Source organism: Bufo bufo, chromosome 2, assembly GCF_905171765.1.
Source record: "Bufo bufo chromosome 2, aBufBuf1.1, whole genome shotgun sequence".
Lineage (NCBI taxonomy): Eukaryota > Metazoa > Chordata > Amphibia > Anura > Bufonidae > Bufo > Bufo bufo.
Genome location: NC_053390.1, coordinates 10,048,777 through 10,068,222, shown reverse-complemented (window position 1 = coordinate 10,068,222; position 19,446 = coordinate 10,048,777). Strand labels below are relative to the sequence as shown.

General features: G+C 46.5%; 1 protein-coding gene across 1 annotated transcript in view; it reads right to left on the bottom strand.

Moving 5' to 3' along the window:
• Window positions 1-19,446, bottom strand: part of LOC120991969 — a 562,088-nt gene that overhangs the window by 250,053 nt on the left and 292,589 nt on the right. The gene's annotated exons all lie outside the window — the stretch shown is intronic.

Sequence of the window (19,446 nt, the reverse complement as noted above, 5' to 3'; positions counted from 1 at the left end):
GTTTTGGTAGATGGGATTGTGAGAATGTAATGGTCCTCTACTTTAGTGAGTTGTGAGGTTTTAAGGCTGTGAGTGGTATCTCCTTGACAAACAACGATAAATTCCCTAGGTCTTAAGAACCCATAAAAAGCCAAATAGATAGCAGATTTGATCACTAGGTTAGTGTTGGGATCAAAAGGGGATTCGTCGAGGAGGTTGCTAAGTGCTCTAAAGATAGGGCCGTCTATAGGTAGTCTGGTGGTGATAGGTGGAACCGATACTTTAGAGATCCCCTTTAAGATTTTCTTGATGGGGTATGATGACAGAAAGGGGGTATTGTTAGGGAAATTAGTGAGGCTGTGATGCTGTACCCCCGTGAGGTATAATTTAATTGTGTTGTGGGAGAGTTTTAAGTGTAAGTGGCAAAAAGAGGCAAAAGCCACCATAGTTTGGGTCGAGAAATCACCTTGTAATCCGAATTCAGCTGTAAATTTGTTGAAAATGGTAAGTGCCCTACTGTAGGTGATAGTAGTGTTTGGTGATAGTGATTGGTGCGTAAGAGTCCTAGCGTGGTGCATGAGAGTGTTCAATCCAAGATTAACTGGTGAAAATTCGGTGTTCTGGATGGTTGATGATGGGCTGACGGGAGTGCCTGGAAAAACACCTGAAATTGAGATCGAGACAGAGTGTCAGCAGCCGTGTTGTGAATGCCCGTGATGTGAAGGCAAATTAAGTGAAACTGGACGGTTGCTGACAACCAGGTCAGCTTGCGAATCAGCCGCATGATGGTAAGAGAGGAAGAGCGCCCTTTGTTAATTATGTCGCAAACTGACGAGTTGTCGGAATAACATTTTACTACCTTGCCGGACCAGAGGTGACCCCAAGTGTATGCGGCTGCCACGATGGGGTAAATCTCAACAGAGCTGAAGTTTCTCTAAACCCCGGCAAGGCATCCGTCTCCGCTGGCCAGTAACCCCTGTGATTGCCAAATATGGCTGCAAAACCCGTGTTGGCTGCAGCGTCAGTGTAGATGCAGGGAGAGGAATCGGAGAGAGGGGGAATAAACATGGAGATGCCGTTCCATTGGGTCAAAAACTTCCCCCACATGAGTAGGTCAGCTTTGGCGTGCTGGTCCAACACGATAGGGCAGGCGTCTGCAACCCCGTGAAGCAGACAGAGGAGCCTGGACACAAAGGATCTACCCTGCGGAACAATGCGCATCGCGAAATTCAGGGACCCCAATAAGGACTGAAGTTCTTTCCTGGTGCATACATCATTCTGCAGGAACATATCTATATCCCCTCTTAGGCGGACCAGTTTCTCAGGGGGAAGGCTGGCGCGGAAGGTACCAGAGTCCAGCTCTATCCCCAAGAAAGTGAGTTTAGTGGTGGGGCCAATGGTTTTAGCGGGAGACAAGGGTACCCCGAGGGTGGCGAAAAGAGCAGAGGTGCTGAGGATATCTGTGGGTGTGCGTGTGCTTGGTTCTATGATGAGGAAGTCATCCAAGTAGTGAATGACGGCGTGACATCTAATAATGTTCAGGAGTAGCCAGCAAAGAGTTTCGGCGAAAATATCAAACAGTTTGGGGCTGCTTCTGGACCCAAAGGTGAGTTGCGTTGAAAAATAGTATCTGTTTCGCCATTTAACACCGTGCAAGTGCCAAAGTGATGGGTGCATGGGCAGTAATTTGAATGCGTTGGTAAGGTCTGTTTTACTAAGCCAAGCATTGCTACCAGTTGAAATGATGGTTTGTATTGCGTCGTCTATTTTTACGTATTGTAGTGAGAATTCGTCTGCGGGAATGAGTGCGTTGATCAAATCAATAATCATACGCTTTTTATTTGAATATTTGTGTACAGCTATGCCAATAGGGTTAGTGCGCCAGGAGGAAAATAGTGAGGAGGTGAAGGGGCCGATCATGAAACCTTGTGCTACTTCTGTGGAGAGGAGAACGTCCGTGGCCTCCGGGTCTAGGCAGGCTGATAGGAGATTGGGGCATTCCAGTATCCCTGGGGGAATGGCCACGAGACCCGTGAGAAAGCCCTGGGTAAAACCTGTTATCAAATACTCCACCAGATGTTTACTCGGATGATGTTTTAAATAAAAAGCCAGGTTGTTGATATTAACGTCGGTTAGTCATTTGTTAGGGGACAACCTGGCCGGGCACATGGTCTTCGTGTGTGCCCTGAAACAGATAGAGCAGATGTGCAACAATCTACAAGCGCTGAAGCTGCAGGAACCTGCGTTGAAGTTGTTGCACACCTGGGCCTTCCCTAAAAAGGAGATGGGCCTCCCTAGTTTATCCCGCTGTCCGCCTTCCTGTTTAAGGTGAGGAGTGGAAGAGGATTGAGGGGTGGGGGTGGATGGGTCGGCCATGGAAGGGCACAAATCGGCCAGGTGGGTAGAGGAATTGCAAATGGCGCAGGACGGGGGCCTCAGACCAGCGAAATGGCGACAGAAAAGTTCTGTGTCCATTTGACACCAGTTAATTCTGACATTAAACTGTTTCAAATGTGTCGCCGCTTTCGCTGATATCGATTTATGATAATCATAAAAAGATGAGCCCCCGTACTTGACGCCCAAATCCACAACTTTATGGAGATAGAGGTCCAGTTCCTCTCTCCTGTGGGGATACACTGAGCAGATGACATCACGGTATATTCCGAAGGCCAACACGAAATTAGGAATCAACAATTTCTTGTTGAGCCTTGGGTCTCTGGTTTTAAGGACCACCGAGATATCGCCAAAATTGTAAGCCCTGTTCTCCAGTACGTCTTGGGAGGCGATGAGTAAAGACACCAGACACACGACCTTCCCATCTAGGATTTCTTTCCTAATGGAGTCTGGGACGGAGTGAGCTGGTGACACGAAAGGTGACGTGACTGGAGCAGGAGCTGGAGGGGGAAGCGTGGGGGCGGGTGCTGGTGCCGTGGGTACTGCCGGGACAAGGGCTGAAGGATCAGGAAGGTTACCTGGGGAGGCTATGGCACTTTCCACCTTGCTTAACCTGCTGTTCAAGGTCTGTAGGTTGGCCAGGATTGCCGCGAGGGTGTCCTGGGTGGCAACGTCGGCGCCAGAAGGTTGACCTTGAGAGCTTCTGCCTGGCCTAGGCTCAGGGGCTTGGTTAGTTAACAGTCTGCATAATTCCGCCTTTCTGGCCGTAGCAGGAAAGGGGATGCCCCTGAGTCTAAGTTCGGTTGTGATTTTGGGTATAGTCCATGCTCTCAAAGATGTAGGGGTAGAAGGGGGGAGAGATACTCCTGGGGATACTGGTCTGATAGGAGTGGATATTATATCCTCATCAGGTACCTCATTCATGGGAGACGTATCTTGCGACATTCTAGAAAATGAATTAATGAGTTGGATTTAATAAATAAATAAATTCAAGGGGTTTTGGGGGGGGGGATTGCTCCTGTGAACTGGACTGTAAGGTTAGTGCCGAAGCGAAAAACTTAACTTAGACTAATGACGGATGAGACCCTGCTAATGCCAAGTCGCGGTGAGAGGCTCTATCTATGATTTGGGCGAGGTGAACTACGTTGCCACAGATGTGGTGGCGGGATGTTGGCCTCTCGATGACGGTTAAAAGGTTCAAAACGTGTGGCCGTGAGAGGTGAGGCCCTGACTATGGCCCTATAGAAGAGCGAATGAGGCGTCTAACTATCATTTGGGCGTTGGGCCGTACCTCCGTGTTGAGGTGGGAGATGGTTAGTAAATGCCTCGGTGAGCTAGGTCTGACGTCCAGACCCTGTGAGCCAGTTCACGTACCATCTATGGGATAATTGGCGAATTATTATGAGGTGGTAGAATACTAACCTTGATGGTGATTATACCCGGGGATTTGATCTTTGGGTATATAGAAGACAGGCCCAGCGGTAGTTGATATCGCCGACGAAGCCTAGGGGGTTTGAGACAGATGTAGATCTGTGAGCGTGGCGTGTGAGCGCCTGAACTACTGGGGGCATGAATGAGAGATATGCGAGCGTGGTAAATGACAATGAGGGCTGACTGTGGCCTTGAATATAACTGAAAACAAAACTATACCTGGATATAAGGAACTAGAACCAGGGTCTTGCGATTTATTTATGGAGAAGTAAAGCTTGTTTGACGTTTTAAAGAAAGAAGAGACCTAAGGGTTTAAGACAGATGTAAATCTGAGCGAGCGTGACGTATGGGCGTACTATGTGAGGAAGTGAAGTGAAGAGTTGGATAAAAATGAACTATACCTGGATTATGAACAAGAATCAGGGTTTTGACACATGAGAAAAAGCAAACCGGTCGGTGCTATTGCGGAAAGAGAACTTTTTTTTTTTTTTTTTTTTTTTTTTTACACAGTATGATCTGTAGAAAAAAGAAAGCTTATTTTACAGGGCTGAGCGTAATTTGTACGTAAAAGGCATAGAAACTTTTGTGCGAATAATTATTGCGTGGTGACTTCCAAGTAAGTGTGCTACTGGCTGCTGCTATACTTAGGTGCCGGGGAAATACATAATGTGGCAAAGATAGGGAAAAAAAAACACCTAAGAGCCACAAGGTGGCGCTGGCAGGCCAAACAGGATGCGATTTGAATACAAAGCCCGGAGTGAATGAAAGTTAGAGGAAGGTAGGTCTGCGATGCAGAACTGGCCTTCCCACGTGCAGCGGCATGAGGAACAGTGTGATAAGCCTCCCCACCCCAGACGGGTGCACGGAAACAGCCCAGATGCTGACGTAAGGGGGGGGGGGGGGACTGCGGGTGGTCCCCTGCAAATTTCCGGCATGTGCGCTCCGGTCCCTGATGAGACCACCGTGCGGTGTGGTGGGGACCGGAGTAGCACAACTTACGATTAGGCTGGTGGTCCCAAATTTATGGGACCACCCCTCTACAACCACATAGATGTCATGAAAGCTCAACAGGACAATGAGTTGGTGATTAAACCTTCCGATAAGGGCGGGAATATAGTGATCTTGGGACACGAGCAATACTGCAATATGTGTATGAGAGTTCTTAAAGACAAACTCACATATGAACAACTCCCATCTGATCCTACACCAACTTACAGGATGGAACTGTCCTGTATCCTCAATAGAGCTCTAGAGCAGAAGATTATTGATAGAACTGAATTAGCCTTTCTTCTACCTGCACACCCAGTCACAGCCGCCTTTTATTGCCTCCCAAAAGTTCACAAGGGATATGAGCCTCTAAAGGGTAGGCCTATAGAGTATGGGACCAATTGTCTGACGGCCAATATCAGTACATACAGTACAGACCAAAAGTTTGGACACACCTTCTCATTCAAAGAGTTTTCTTTATTTTCATGACTATGAAGGCATCAAAACTATGAATTAACACATGTGGAATTATATACATAACAAAGTGTGAAACAACTGAAAATATGTCATATTCTAGGTTCTTCAAAGTAGCCACCTTTTGCTTTGATTACTGCTTTGCACACTCTTGGCATTCTGAGCTTCAAAAGGTAGTCCCCTGAAATGGTCTTCCAACAGTCTTGAAGGAGTTCCCAGAGATGCTTAGCACTTGTTGGCCCTTTTGCCTTCATTCTGCGGTCCAGCTCACCCCAAACCATCTCGATTGGGTTCAGGTCCGGTGACTGTGGAGGCCAGGTCATCTGGCGCAGCACCCCATCACTCTCCTTCATGGTCAAATAGCCCTTACTTTCAAAGTTTTCCCAATTTTTCGTCTGACTGACTGACCTTCATTTCTTAAAGTAATGATGGCCACTCGTTTTTCTTTACTTAGCTGCTTTTTTCTTGCAATAATACAAATTCTAACAGTCTATTCAGTAGGACTATCAGCTGTGTATCCACCTGACTTCTCCTCAACGAGACTGATGGTCCCAACCCCATTTATAAGGCAAGAAATCCCACTGACAGGGCACACCTGTGAAGTGAAAACCATTTCAGGGGACTACCTCTTGAAGCTCATCAAGAGAATGCCAAGAGTGTGCAAAGCAGTAATCAAAGCAAAAGGTGGCTACTTTGAAGAACCTAGAATATGACATATTTTCAGTTGTTTTACACTTGTTTGTTATGTATATAATTCCACATGTGTTAATTCATAGTTTTGATGCCTTCAGTGTGAATCTACAATTTTCATAGTCATGAAAATAAAGAAAACTCTTTGAATGAGAAGGTGTGTCCAAACTTTTGGTCTGTACTGTATGTGGACACTGTTTTATGCCCATTTGTCAATAGTTTACCCTCACATGTTAGGGACACCATGGAGGTACTGGGACGTTTGAATGGTGTCCATTGTGACAAAGATACATGTTTGGCCAGTCTGGACGTGGAGGCGCTCTACAGCTCAATTCCCCATGATTTGGGCTGTGGAGCAGTCTTCACTTTCCTCCAACAAAGAGGCGAGTAATACAGGAACCACAACACCTTTGTCATGGAACTCTTGAGTTTCATTCTCAAACACAATGTGTTTCTGTTTGATGGACGGATTTTCCACCAGCTCAGGGGGGTCGCAATGGGTAGTCCCTGTGCCCCGACTTTTGCGAACCTCTACCTGGGCTGATGGGAAAGAGAGATGGTCTTTCTGAGGATATAGAGCAATTTACGTCTGTCATCCCCTCTGGATCAGATACATCGATGATGTGCTGGTCCTGTGGGGGGGTGACAGAGTGTTGTTCCAGGAGTTTGTTGCAGCCCTGAATAGGAACACACTAGGGCTATTCTTTACGTTAGAAATTGATTCCTCTATGATTTCCTTTTTAGATCTCACCATTTCACTTGATGCTGATTGGCGTATCAGTACAAATGTTTTTAGGAAGCCCACGGCTACCAACAATTTGTTGAAATGGGAGAGTGGGCAAAAGAGGGATCCCAAAAGGACAATACTTAAGGGTGAGGAGGAATTGTTCTCGAGTTAGTGACTTTAGGGTGGCTGCTAGAGATCTTCAGCAGAGGTTCCAGCATCGCGGCTATCCCCAGCGATGTCTGAGACAGGCGTACCAACATTCACTGAGTACTAACAGGGATCTTTTGTTATCCCCTAAAAAGAGGGATACGAATGACAATATTGTCAGAATCATTGGTACGTATGACAGTGCCCATGAGGCTGTACACCAGGTCCTCACTGAACACTGGGATATACTTAAATCTGATCCCGATATTGGCAGTATTATTCCATCCAGACCATCAATCACCTATCGACGTAGCAACAACCTGCGAGATATGTTGACACACAGTCTTTATGCAAGTCCCAAACCACAGTCTTGGTTGAGGAATCCGCTCACAGGGACGTTTCCCTGTGGATCGTGCAAATTTTGTGCATTTATAGACAAGACCAAAAGTTTTGCCAACAGCTCTTCAGACAAGACTTTTTTCATCAGGTCATTTTACAACTGCAAGTCGGTCGGTGTTGTGTACCTGATGACATGCGTTTGCGGCATTAAATATGTTGGCAAAACCATCAGAGAGCTCAGGCGACGCATTGGGTAGCATGTTCTGGATATTATGAACCTCAAAGATTGCACGTCATGTATCAGATTTTCACAGCGGAAAAACATCATCGGTCAAATTTCAGGTGATCGATTCTGTGAAGATGTCATCCAGGGGCGGTGATTGTGACCGCATCCTGTTACAAAAAGAGGCAAGATGGATTTTTTCCTTGAATACTATTAAACCATCTGGCCTCAATGATGCCATCTCGTTTGTCCCCTTTATATGACTTTACACTGACTGTTATTAGTGTCCATTCATGCATTGAATATGAGGGGCACTATTAGATACAGTTGAGCTCCTTTATGCATATAACTGAGTGTCAGCGCTACTTCTCAGATCCCTCGATTGTGGTCTCACTCCACTGTATACTGACGTTCAGGTTTGATGCTGCGGTGATGTGTTCTATAGAGCCGCTATGATTTTCCCTGTTTATAATGCGGCGCATTGCGCTTTCCCTGGGACCTATGTAGCTCCTCCTGCTGGCCAGCCATTGGGTAATTCTGTACCGAGCCTCCTGGCCGGATTGGCTGCCAGGCAGGGGGCGTGTCTAGCAGGGTGGGGTTTCACCCTGTAAATCTCGGTGTTCTGGGAGCCGCTTCGCGGCCATTACAGCGCCGATTGTTTGCACACCAGCACGCTGCGCCTCAACCTAGAGGTGGTCAGCTTAGGCAGGAAAGTAGATTACAAGTGACAACACCGTACCTCATACTAGAGGAATCCTACTGCTGCCTACCGTTCATAGCCTCGGTCAAACACCTATGTCACAGGCTTTGGGATGTGTTATTCGTGGTGCATGTTGCTCCTGATGAAATGCATGTTTATGCATAGAAACGTGTTGAGCATTGACCACCTAGGAAAGTGTCAGGGCAATCGCTACTCCAGATACATCAATTGGAGCCAAGGGTGTTGCCTTGCCATAGTCCTGCACCTGTACTATACTAGCGCAGTGAATGTCTGCGCGGTGACATTCGCTGTTAGGTGTGATACCTGGTGTCCCTACGGTACCAGATATCCACCTAGATAGTACTTTCACCCAGGTCTTACACACAGGACTCTGTGGTGTTTTGAGCCCCCTAAGTGTTGGTGGGTTTTGGTTTGTGAGATCCACCTTTCACCCCATGTTGGCTTTCATGCCATCTATGTGGTTGTAGAGGGGTGGTCCCATAAATTTATGTAGGTTTACTGCTGCTTTTTGCAGTGACAGACTGATACCCCTATATTTTAACAAAATAATTTAATAAAGCATTCGTTATTTTGTTTTAGCGTCCTATCCCCACATACATTTGTTTGATTGTGTTAAAGGACGCATACCCATTATACCAGTTCCAGTTTTTGTTGATATATATAAAGTGAAAATATTTTTATAGAGGATATATTTATGTAGATTTTATCTTGTTTTTTTCAATGTATGCTAATTGTAAATGCTATATGATGGAATTTATATGGAAGTTGCAGTAATCTAACTGTCCGGAAAAAACACTGACTCCGACACACGGAGGCAAAAGGTTGTGACACGGAAGTAATTAATGGAGGATATAAATAGGTGCTAGTGTTATGCTATGTAGAGCCCCTGACGAAGCCATTGGGCGAAACCCGGGTCGGGCGGACAGCGGACTGACTAAACATTTTAATGCTGATTTCAAGTGCACGATTGTGAGTACAATAAAACAGAATTTCATTTAAAAGTACCGTGGATGCTGCACTATGTTGCCGTTCTCTTGAAGGTGCTGGAGTGTATGAGACTTTGCTTGGCAGCGTGGAGTGAGGAACAGGGCGTCTGCCCGTGAGAAGCACAGCGCCCGTGTGCACAAGTGGCTACTTTCTGCTGGGAGAAGCGCGGACCAGAATCCATTTCTTTTTACTCCTTAGAGCTTATGTTGTTGTTCACAGGTAGCTTAATGTATTTATTCTACCTCAAGAATATATTCTTTTGAGAAATAGTTTTGATATGGAGACTTTTAGTATGTGGAGGATTAGGACATAAGTTCTATGAGGTGAAAAGAACTATAAAAATTTGCTTGCGGTTTGTGTGCGGTTCTTGTGCAGTTTGAATGCGTTTGTTGTGTTTTTGTCTTTATTACTACACTCACCTAAAGAATTATTAGTGCCACCATACTAATACGGTGTTGGACCCCCTTTTGCCTTCAGAACTACCTTAATTCTACGTGGCATTGATTCCACAAGGTGCTGATAGCATTCTTTAGAAATGTTGGCCCATATTGATAGGATAGCATCTTGCAGTTGATGGAGATTTGAGGGATGCACATCCAGGGCACGAAGCTCCCGTTCCACCACATCCCAAAGATGCTCTATTGGGTTGAGATCTGGTGACTGTGGGGCCATTATAGTACAGTGAACTCATTGTCATGTTCAAGAAACCAATTTGAAATGATTCGAGCTTTGTGACATGGTGCATTATCCTGCTAGAAGTAGCCATCAGAGGATGGGTACATGGTGGTCATGAAGGGATGGACATGGTCAGAAACAATGCTCAGGTAGCCCGTGGCATTTAAATGATGCCCAATTGGCACTAAGGGGCCTAAAGTGTGCCCAGAAAACATCCCCCACACCATTAAACCACCACCACCAGCCAGCACAGTGGTAACAAGGCATGATGGATACATGTTCTCATTCTGTTTACGCCAAATTCGTACTCTACCATTTGAATGTCTCAACAGAAATCGAGACTCATCAGACCAGACAACATTTTTCCAGTCTTCAACAGTCCAATTTTGGTTAGCTTTTGCAAATTGTAGCCTCTTTTTCCTATTTGTAGTGGAGATGAGTGGTACCCGGTGGGGTCTTCTGCTGTTGTAGCCCATCCGCCTCAAGGTTGTGCGTGTTGTGGCTTCACAAATGCTTTGCTGCAGACCTCAGTTGTAACGAGTGGTTATTTCAGCCAACGTTGCTCTTCTATCAGCTTGAATCAGTCGGCCCATTCTCTTCTGACCTCTAGCATCCACAAGGCATTTTCGCCCACAGGACTGCTGCATACTGGATGTTTTTCCCTTTTCACACCATTTTTTGTAAACCCTAGAAATGGTTGTGCGTGAAAATCCCAGTAACTGAGCAGATTGTGAAATACTCAGACCGGCCCGTCTGGCACCAACAACCATGCCACGCTCAAAATTGCTTAAATCACCTTTTTTTCCTATTCTGACATTCAGTTTGGAGTTCAGGAGATTGTCTTGACCAGGAGCACCCCCCTAAATGCATTGAAGCAACTGCCATGTGATTGGTTGACTAGAGAATTGCATTAATGAGAAATAGAACAGGTGTTCCTAATAATTCTTTAGCTGAGTGTATAGTCTAGGTATCTTTTTTTTTTTTTAAGTAAATTTAGCTCATGTTATATGGTTTGTCTTGATGTTCTTGAATAGTATTCTTACTTCATGGTTGTGTGTATATGAGTGGGATAATGTGTATCTGACTTTGGTGGTGAAGGAGCTGGCTTTCTATGAAGTATTGCTATTGCAATTTGATAGGAGGATGTATCGGGGGAAGGGCCTGCCGGGGAGAGGAGATAGAGGTGCTAGTAAACAGCCGGACCTCTATCTCCCTGTCTCCAGGAGGCACCCCCTTCCCCGGTCATCTATAGGAATCCAAAAATTTCAAGTTCTGTGTTAAGACCTGCAGGGGATATGGTGTCAAATTCGTATATTTGTTTTGATTCCGCTCTTGACATATTGTCTATGTCGTTCCCTCCCCTCCATGGTTTGTTAATTTTTTCGAGAGCTGTGAATATTAATGATGACGGGTCACTGATGTGGTATACTTCATAGTGTTTAGATACGGTGTGTTGTTCGTATCCGTTTTTAATGTTGGCAATGTGTTCTACTATTCTTGTTTTCATTTGTCTTTTGGTTCTGCCCATATATTGTTTGTGACATGGACACTCCAACATGTAGATGACATTAGTTCTATTGCATGTTAGGCAGTCTTCAATTTCGAGCTTGAATGAATTTTGCTTTGTTTTTTTCTGGAAGCTTGTGATTTTACAATTACTACAACGGCCACATCGGAAGAAGCCCTTTAGGGAAAGCCAATTGTTGGGTGTTCGTTTCCTCTTTTGTTTTATTGTGGGGGCTATTTTGAGTCCTAAATTGGGAGCCTTGGTGTATACAATTGATGGTGTGGTGTTTAGGAGTGGACCAATGGTTTTGTCATTCAATAGATGGTGCCAATGTTTGTTAATCATTATTGCAATGGTTTTGTGTTGCGCATTGTATGGGAGCATCAGTCTCGTTTCTTCACTATGTTGTGTGGTTTTTTCTTTGTCTTTGAAGAATTCTTGTCTGTCCATTCTTTTTACCTTCTCCATTGATCTCTCTATTGGTCTATCGGGATACATTTTTTCTAAGATTTTTTGTTTCATTTGTGCGGCTTCTTCCTCGAATTTAGAGTTATCTGTGCAATTTCTTTTTAATCTCCTGAACTGGCTTGTTGGGATGTTGGTTAGCCATTGTGGAAGGTGACAACTGGAGAAGAGTATATGGCTGTTTTTCATCCGTATGTCTGTTCATTCCGCATCCGTATGTCTGTTCATTCCGCATCCGTAAGTCTGTTCATTGCGCATCCGTATGTCTGTTCATTCTGCATCCGTATGTCTGTTCATTCTGCATCCGTATGTCTGTTCATTCCGCATCCGTATGTCTGTTCATTCCGCATCCGTATGTCTGTTCATTCTGCATCCGTATGTCTGTTCATTCCGCATCCGTATGTCTGTTCATTCCGCATCCGTATGTCTGTTCATTGCGCATCCGTATGTCTGTTCATTCCGCATCCGTATGTCTGTTCATTCCGCATCCGTATGTCTGTTCATTGCGCATCCGTATGTCTGTTCATTCCGCATCCGTATGTCTGTTCATTCCGCATCCGTATGTCTGTTCATTCCGCATCCGTATGTCTGTTCATTCCGCATCCGTATGTCTGTTCATTCTGCATCCGTATGTCTGTTCTGTAGCCCTGCAAAAACATATAGAGCTTGTCCTATTCTTGTCCGTTTTGCAGACAAGGATAGGCATTGTTACAATGGATCCGCAAAACAAACGGATGCAACACAGATGCCAAATGGACGTCATCCGTATTCTTTGCAGATCAGTGTTTTGCGGACCACAAAACACATACGGTCGTGTGAATGTGGCCTTATTCTGTGATTTTTTCATAATTCTTTACTTTATTAATCAAGTTGCTCCAGTTATTAACACAAGGGGCAGCTCTAGCCGTCCACGGGCAGTAAAAGTGCGTTAGAAATACATGTAACCTTCCTAGTTGAACAAGTAAGACTCGTTAGATCATTAAGGAAGGCCACTGTCAGATCAGACTTTAAAATAAATGTACTTACCTCTCCTGCTCCGCCGCCACTCTCCCGGTCCGGCGGTCTCCCAGGTCTCTTCTCGGGCCCCGCTCTGCACAGTCACCTGACTGCAGCGTCAGGTCACAGTGCGCTCTGTACGTCCTGACACTGTAGGGTTACAGCAGTGCGGGCCCCGAGAAGAGCGAGCAGGAGGAAGGGTAAGTGCAGCGCTCACAGGGCTTCACTCCCCGCCTCCTGCAGACTAGTGAGCACTGCCATAACGGTGGGGCACTGCATCTTATAAAGGGAAAAGGACAGCGCCACGGGCAAGGGGAGAGAACTACAACTCCCAGCATGTCCAGACTGTGATTATATCATAGGACATTACAGGGAACCGGTATAAAAGAAAAGAACCACAACTCCCAGCACTTTCTTTGCTCTATAGACAGAAAAAAAACTATCATCTATAAACTTTTTTCTCCATATAAGGCCTCTTGTACGGGCTGTTTTTTGCGTTCCGTATCCGTTCCGTTTTTGCGGAACCATCTATTGAAAATGTTATGCCCAGTCCAATTTTTTCTATGTAATTACTTTATACTGTATTTGCCATATGGAAAAACGGAACGGAAACACAAAACGGAATAACGGATCCGTGAAAAACAGACCGCAAAACACTAAAAAAGCCATACGGTCGTGTGCAGGAGGACTACGGCTACTTTCACACTAGCGTTGTTAGAATCCGGCAGGATCTGGAAATCCGTATGCAAACGGATATCTTTTATTTCCGGATCCGTCTGACAAATGCATTGAAATACCGGATCCGTCTCTCTAGTATCATCTGGAAAAACAGATCTGGTATTTTTTTATAGATTTGGAGGTCTGTGCATGCGCGGACAGGAAGACCGGATCCGTCGATGCAGCAATTTCCGGAACACTTGGAACTGGATCCGGCATTAATATATTTTAATGGATCCGGCAAGTGCAGCAACATTTTCGAATTTTGGCCGAAGAAAATACCGCAGCAATCTGAAGACAGTATTCCGGTATTGAGACCCTTCACCGGATTTCAATATCGGAAAAGAATAACGCTAGAATCACAGTATTATGTCCAATTACCTGTGTAGCTGATCTTCTGTCAGATCGGCCGATATTATCACTTCGGGTGACTGCGCATGCGCACCGCATTCTGACGAGCTGTGAAGGATCAGACGCTCCTGAGCCTGCGATCACTTTCTTGTCAGCCGACTCAGCAAGTGAATCAAAGATTCAATTCACGAATCAGTTCTTTTTAATGAACCGATTGAAATGGAACAATTCATTTAAAAGACTCGAACTTCCCATATCTAGAAAGTTCCCTGAGGCTGACACGTGACGGTGACATCATCGCAGGTGCTTCCCCACCTCTTCTCCTCTGCTGAGCCACACCCCCTGAACTGATCACATGACAGTGATGTCATTACCGGTCCTTCCCCACCTCTTCTCCTCTGCTGAGCCCCGCCCCCTGCACTGATCACATGACAGTGATGTCATTACCATTCCTTCACCACCTCTTCTCCTCTGCTGAGCCCCGCCCCCTGCACTGATCACATGACAGTGATGTCATTACAGGTCCTTCACCACCTTCTCTCCTGAGCCCCGCCCCCTGCACTGATCACATGACAGTGACGTCACCCCAGGTCCTTCACCACCTCTTTTCCTCTGATGAGCCACACCCCCTGCACTGATCACATGACAGTGTTGTCATTACAGGTCCTTCACCCCTCTTCTCCTCTGCTGAGCCCCGCCCCCTGCACTGATCACATGACAGTGATGTCATTACAGGTCCTTCACCACCTCTTCTCCTTTCCACTGCTGAGCCACGCCCCCTGCATTGATCACATGACAATGATGGCACCCCAGGTCCTTCCGCACCTCTTCTCTCCACTGTTGAGCCCCGCCCCCTCCACTGATCACATGATGGTGACGTCACCCCCAGGTCCTTCACCACCTATTCTCCTCTCCTGAGCCCCGCCCCCTGCACTGATCACATGACGGTGACGTCACCCCAGGTCCTTCAGCTCTGGCAGTGCAGCAGATACTGGGCAGGTCCTGGTCGGTAGTCAGGGCTGAGCCCCGCCCCCTGCACTGATCACATGACGGTGACGTCACCGCAGGTCCTTCAGCTCTGGCAGTGCAGCAGATACTGGGCAGGTCCTGGTCGGTAGTCAGGGCTCTTGTTCTCTCTGGTATCAGCCATTCCTCCAGCCTGCAGGTAAGATGAGCTGTGAGGAGACAGTGTGGTGGAGAGCTCAGACATGTCACCTCTGGAGATTCTCCTCCATTACACACAAGGAATCCTTCTCCGCTCCTCAGCTTAGTATGATTGGGGGAGGAGTAGTGGGGATAGTGGGGGTTGTCATCATTCGCTGGCCCCTGACTGTCCTGGTGAGGGGCCCCTGCCTCCAGGAGGAGAATGAATGGAGCGGGGCCCGGCCTGAGCTCAGCTCTCTCCAGTCTCTTCTCTAGGAGTTCTGGACACAGCTGAGCACAGCCCAGAGGTGGGACCTGCATCTACCAGACATTTATCTCCTGTGGAGCCACCAGAGATCTCCATGTTGGGGCCCCTGGACTCCATGTGGTGGGGGCCCCTCCAGGCTCAGGAAGTGCGGTTCTGGAGGTGACATCTGGTCTTGTCCCCTGGATGATTTCCTCTCCTCTTCTCATAAAGGCGCCTGCAGTACTAGAAGCCTCCAGCTCCTCCAGTTCTCTCCTCTTCTCCTGAACGACCACCAAGGATGGACAGGAAGGAGATCAGCAGAAGAATATTAGACCTCACCTTGGAGATCATCTCCCTGCTGAGCGGAGAGGTAAACTTTTCTAGATTTCTCTCCTCTGTATTGTATTCTGCAACAAGTCAGACATCGGGAAGGAGAATCCATCATAGGAAGTGATAGGAAGAGTCCAGGGTCCTGGAGAACGGCCTCCAGACCTTCCAAGTGATGGAAAACCTGAAGATCAGCCCCCAATATGGTGAGTGATGTGTCATGTGACCAGTGACCAATAGTCATGTTGTAGGAGCCATGAGGAGGTAAGTAGGCACGTTGTAGCAGGAGGAGAGGGCCGGAGGAGAGCACATGGCCCCTGAAGGGTTTATTCCCTAAGTGTCTCTCTCCATCCACAGGAGTACACAATAGTGAAGAAGAGCTCACCCACAAGATGATGGAGCTGCTGACTGGAGAGGTGACACTGCTGGGAATGCTGGGAAATTCTCCAGTAACAGCACTGGAGGGGTCTGGGTGATGACGGTGTCATTGTGTTGTCAGGTTCCTATAAGGTGTCAGGATGTCACTGTCTATTTCTCCATGGAGGAGTGGGAGTATATAGAAGGACACAAGGACCTGTACAAGGAGGCCATGATGGAGGAGCACCAGCCTCTTATATCACAGGGTAAGAGCCGTCATGTGCAGTGTATACACGTGTGTGCAGTGACATGTAATGGAGGAGCACCAGCCTCTTATATCACAAGGTAAGAGCCGTCATGTGCAGTGTATACACGTGTGTGCAGTGACATGTAATGGAGGAGCACCAGCCTCTTATATCACAAGGTAAGAGCCGTCATGTGCAGTGTATACACGTGTGTGCAGTGACATGTAATGGAGGAGCACCAGCCTCTTATATCACAAGGTAAGAGCCGTCATGTGCAGTGTATACACGTGTGTGCAGTGACATGTAATGGAGGAGCACCAGCCTCTTATATCACAAGGTAAGAGCCGTCATGTGCAGTGTATACACACACATGTGTGCAGTGACATGTAATGGAGGAGCACCAGCCTCTTATATCACAAGGTAAGAGCCGTCATGTGCAGTGTATACACGTGTGTGCAGTGACATGTAATGGAGGAGCACCAGCCTCTTATATCACAGGGTAAGAGCCGTCATGTGCAGTGTATACACGTGTGTGTGAAGTGACATGTAATGGAGGAGCTCCAGCCTCTTATATCACAAGGTAAGAGCCGTCATGTGCAGTGTATACACGTGTGTGCAGTGACATGTAATGGAGGAGCACCAGCCTCTTATATCACAGGGTAAGAGCCGTCATGTGCAGTGTATACACTTGTGTGCAGTGACATGTAATGGAGGAGCACCAGCCTCTTATATCACAAGGTAAGAGCCGTCATGTGCAGTGTATACACGTGTGTGCAGTGACATGTAATGGAGGAGCACCAGCCTCTTATATCACAAGGTAAGAGCCGTCATGTGCAGTGTGTAGACGTGTGTGCAGTGACATGTAATGGAGGAGCACCAGCCTCTTATATCACAAGGTAAGAGCCGTCATGTGCAGTGTATACACGTGTGTGCAGTGACATGTAATGGAGGAGCACCAGCCTGTTATATCACAGGGTAAGAGCCGTCATGTGCAGTGTATACACGTGTGTGCAGTGACATGTAATGGAGGAGCACCAGCCTCTTATCCCAAGGTAAGAGCCGTCATGTGCAGTGTATACACGTGTGTGCAGTGACATGTAATGGAGGAGCACCAGCCTCTTATCACAAGGTAAGACCCGTCATGTGCAGTGTATACACGTGTGTGCAGTGACATGTAATGGAGGAGCACCAGCCTCTTATATCACAAGGTAAGAGCCGTCATGTGCAGTGTATACACGTGTGTGCAGTGACATGTAATGGAGGAGCACCAGCCTCTTATATCACAAGGTAAGACCCGTCATGTGCAGTGTATACACGTGTGTGCAGTGACATGTAATGGAGGAGCACCAGCCTCTTATATCACAAGGTAAGAGCCGTCATGTGCAGTGTGTAGACGTGTGTGCAGTGACATGTAAAGGAGGAGAACCAGCCTCTTATATCACAGGGTAAGAGCCGTCATGTGCAGTGTATACACGTGTGTGCAGTGACATGTAATGGAGGAGCACCAGCCTCTTATATCACAGGGTAAGAGCCGTCATGTGCAGTGTATACACGTGTGTGCAGTGACTTGTAATGGAGGAGCACCAGCCTCTTATATCAGAAGGTAAGAGCCGTCATGTGCAGTGTATACACGTGTGTGCAGTGACATGTAATGGAAGAGCACCAGCCTCTTATATTCCAGGGTAAGAGCCGTCATGTGCAGTGTATACACGTGTGTGCAGTGACATGTAATGGAGGAGCACCAGCCTCTTATATCAGAAGGTAAGAGCCGTCATGTGCAGTGTATACACGTGTGTGCAGTGACATGTAATGGAGGAGCACCAGCCTCTTATATCACAAGGTAAGAGCCGTCATGTGCAGTGTATACACGTGTGTGCAGTGACATGTAATGGAGGACACCAGCCTCTTATATCACAAGGTAAGAGCCGTCATGTGCAGTGTATACACATGTGTGCAGTGACATGTAATGGAGGAGCACCAGCCTCTTATATCACAAGGTAAGAGCCGTCATGTGCAGTGTATACACGTGTGTGCAGTGACATGTAATGTAGGAGCACCAGCCTCTTATATCACAGGGTAAGAGCCGTCATGTGCGGTGTATACACGTGTGTGCAGTGACATGTAATGGAGGAGCACCAGCCTCTTATATCACAAGGTAAGAGCCGTCATGTGCAGTGTATACACATGTGTGCAGTGACATGTAATGGAGGAGCACCAGCCTCTTATATCACAAGGTAAGAGCCGTCATGTGCAGTGTATACACGTGTGTGCAGTGACATGTAATGGAGGAGCACCAGCCTCTTATATCACAAGGTAAGAGCCGTCATGTGCAGTGTATACACGTGTGTGCAGTGACATGTAATGGAGGAGCACCAGCCTCTTAAAGCGGATCCTTTTCCCTTCAGAATACATTAGGGCAAAACCAATCTGTTTTGGATTACTTCTGAGAGCCCATGACGGATCTCACAAATATGAAGCCAAAAAGCCAGTGTGAAAGTAGCCTAGGTCGTTGGTGTCTCAATAAAATGTGAAACAATTTGTAGTAAAATTCTTGTCTGGCATCGGCTTTAAATTGCTAAATGTGATCACGTTGTCCATCACTTCAGCGATTATCTGCTCATCCCCTTCAGACTGAACGTGTGACTTCTAGCAGTAATTGCATGTCCCAGAATGTTCCAGCTGCATTAGAGCGTGTTCACACAGGGCACATTTATTGTAGACATTTCCATATATTGGGTTGTTTCTGCAGCAGGTGCATGGATTATTACAAGCCACATTCAGGGTAGCGGGACAGTCACAGAAATGTCTGCAGCTGATCTGCTCTGTGTGAACTTGCTGGTAGATAACCAGTGACTGATCTGTGCTGTTCTTATAATCTGTCCAAAAAGGGGGGAGTTTAAGGTTCCACATATAGAAACAACAGGCAGGTTCTGCAGGGGCGGGGCTTACGATGCTCCATTGTTTCTATACATGGCCAGGCTTTACAAACTTTTTAGTTTTGTTAAGTCAGTATTTACTGTATGTAATAAAAGTCATGACCTGGTGTAAACCAGAATCCTGGACTTTGTCAGGAAGTTATAGAAGCTTTGTAAGGCTGGGATCACAAGTGCAGTTTTTTTGGCCAAAGTCAGGAATGGATTCCAAATGAATGAACACTTCTCCTTCCTGCGGGATCAACTTCCAGCCTAATTGGAATGTTATACATTTGTCTTCTCTGTAGTTTGCAAAGAAAAAACTTTCAAACAAATTTTTATTTTTATCTGAACAGAAAATCCCAGTAAGAAATGTGAAAATGTCATGTTACCACTAGATGAAGA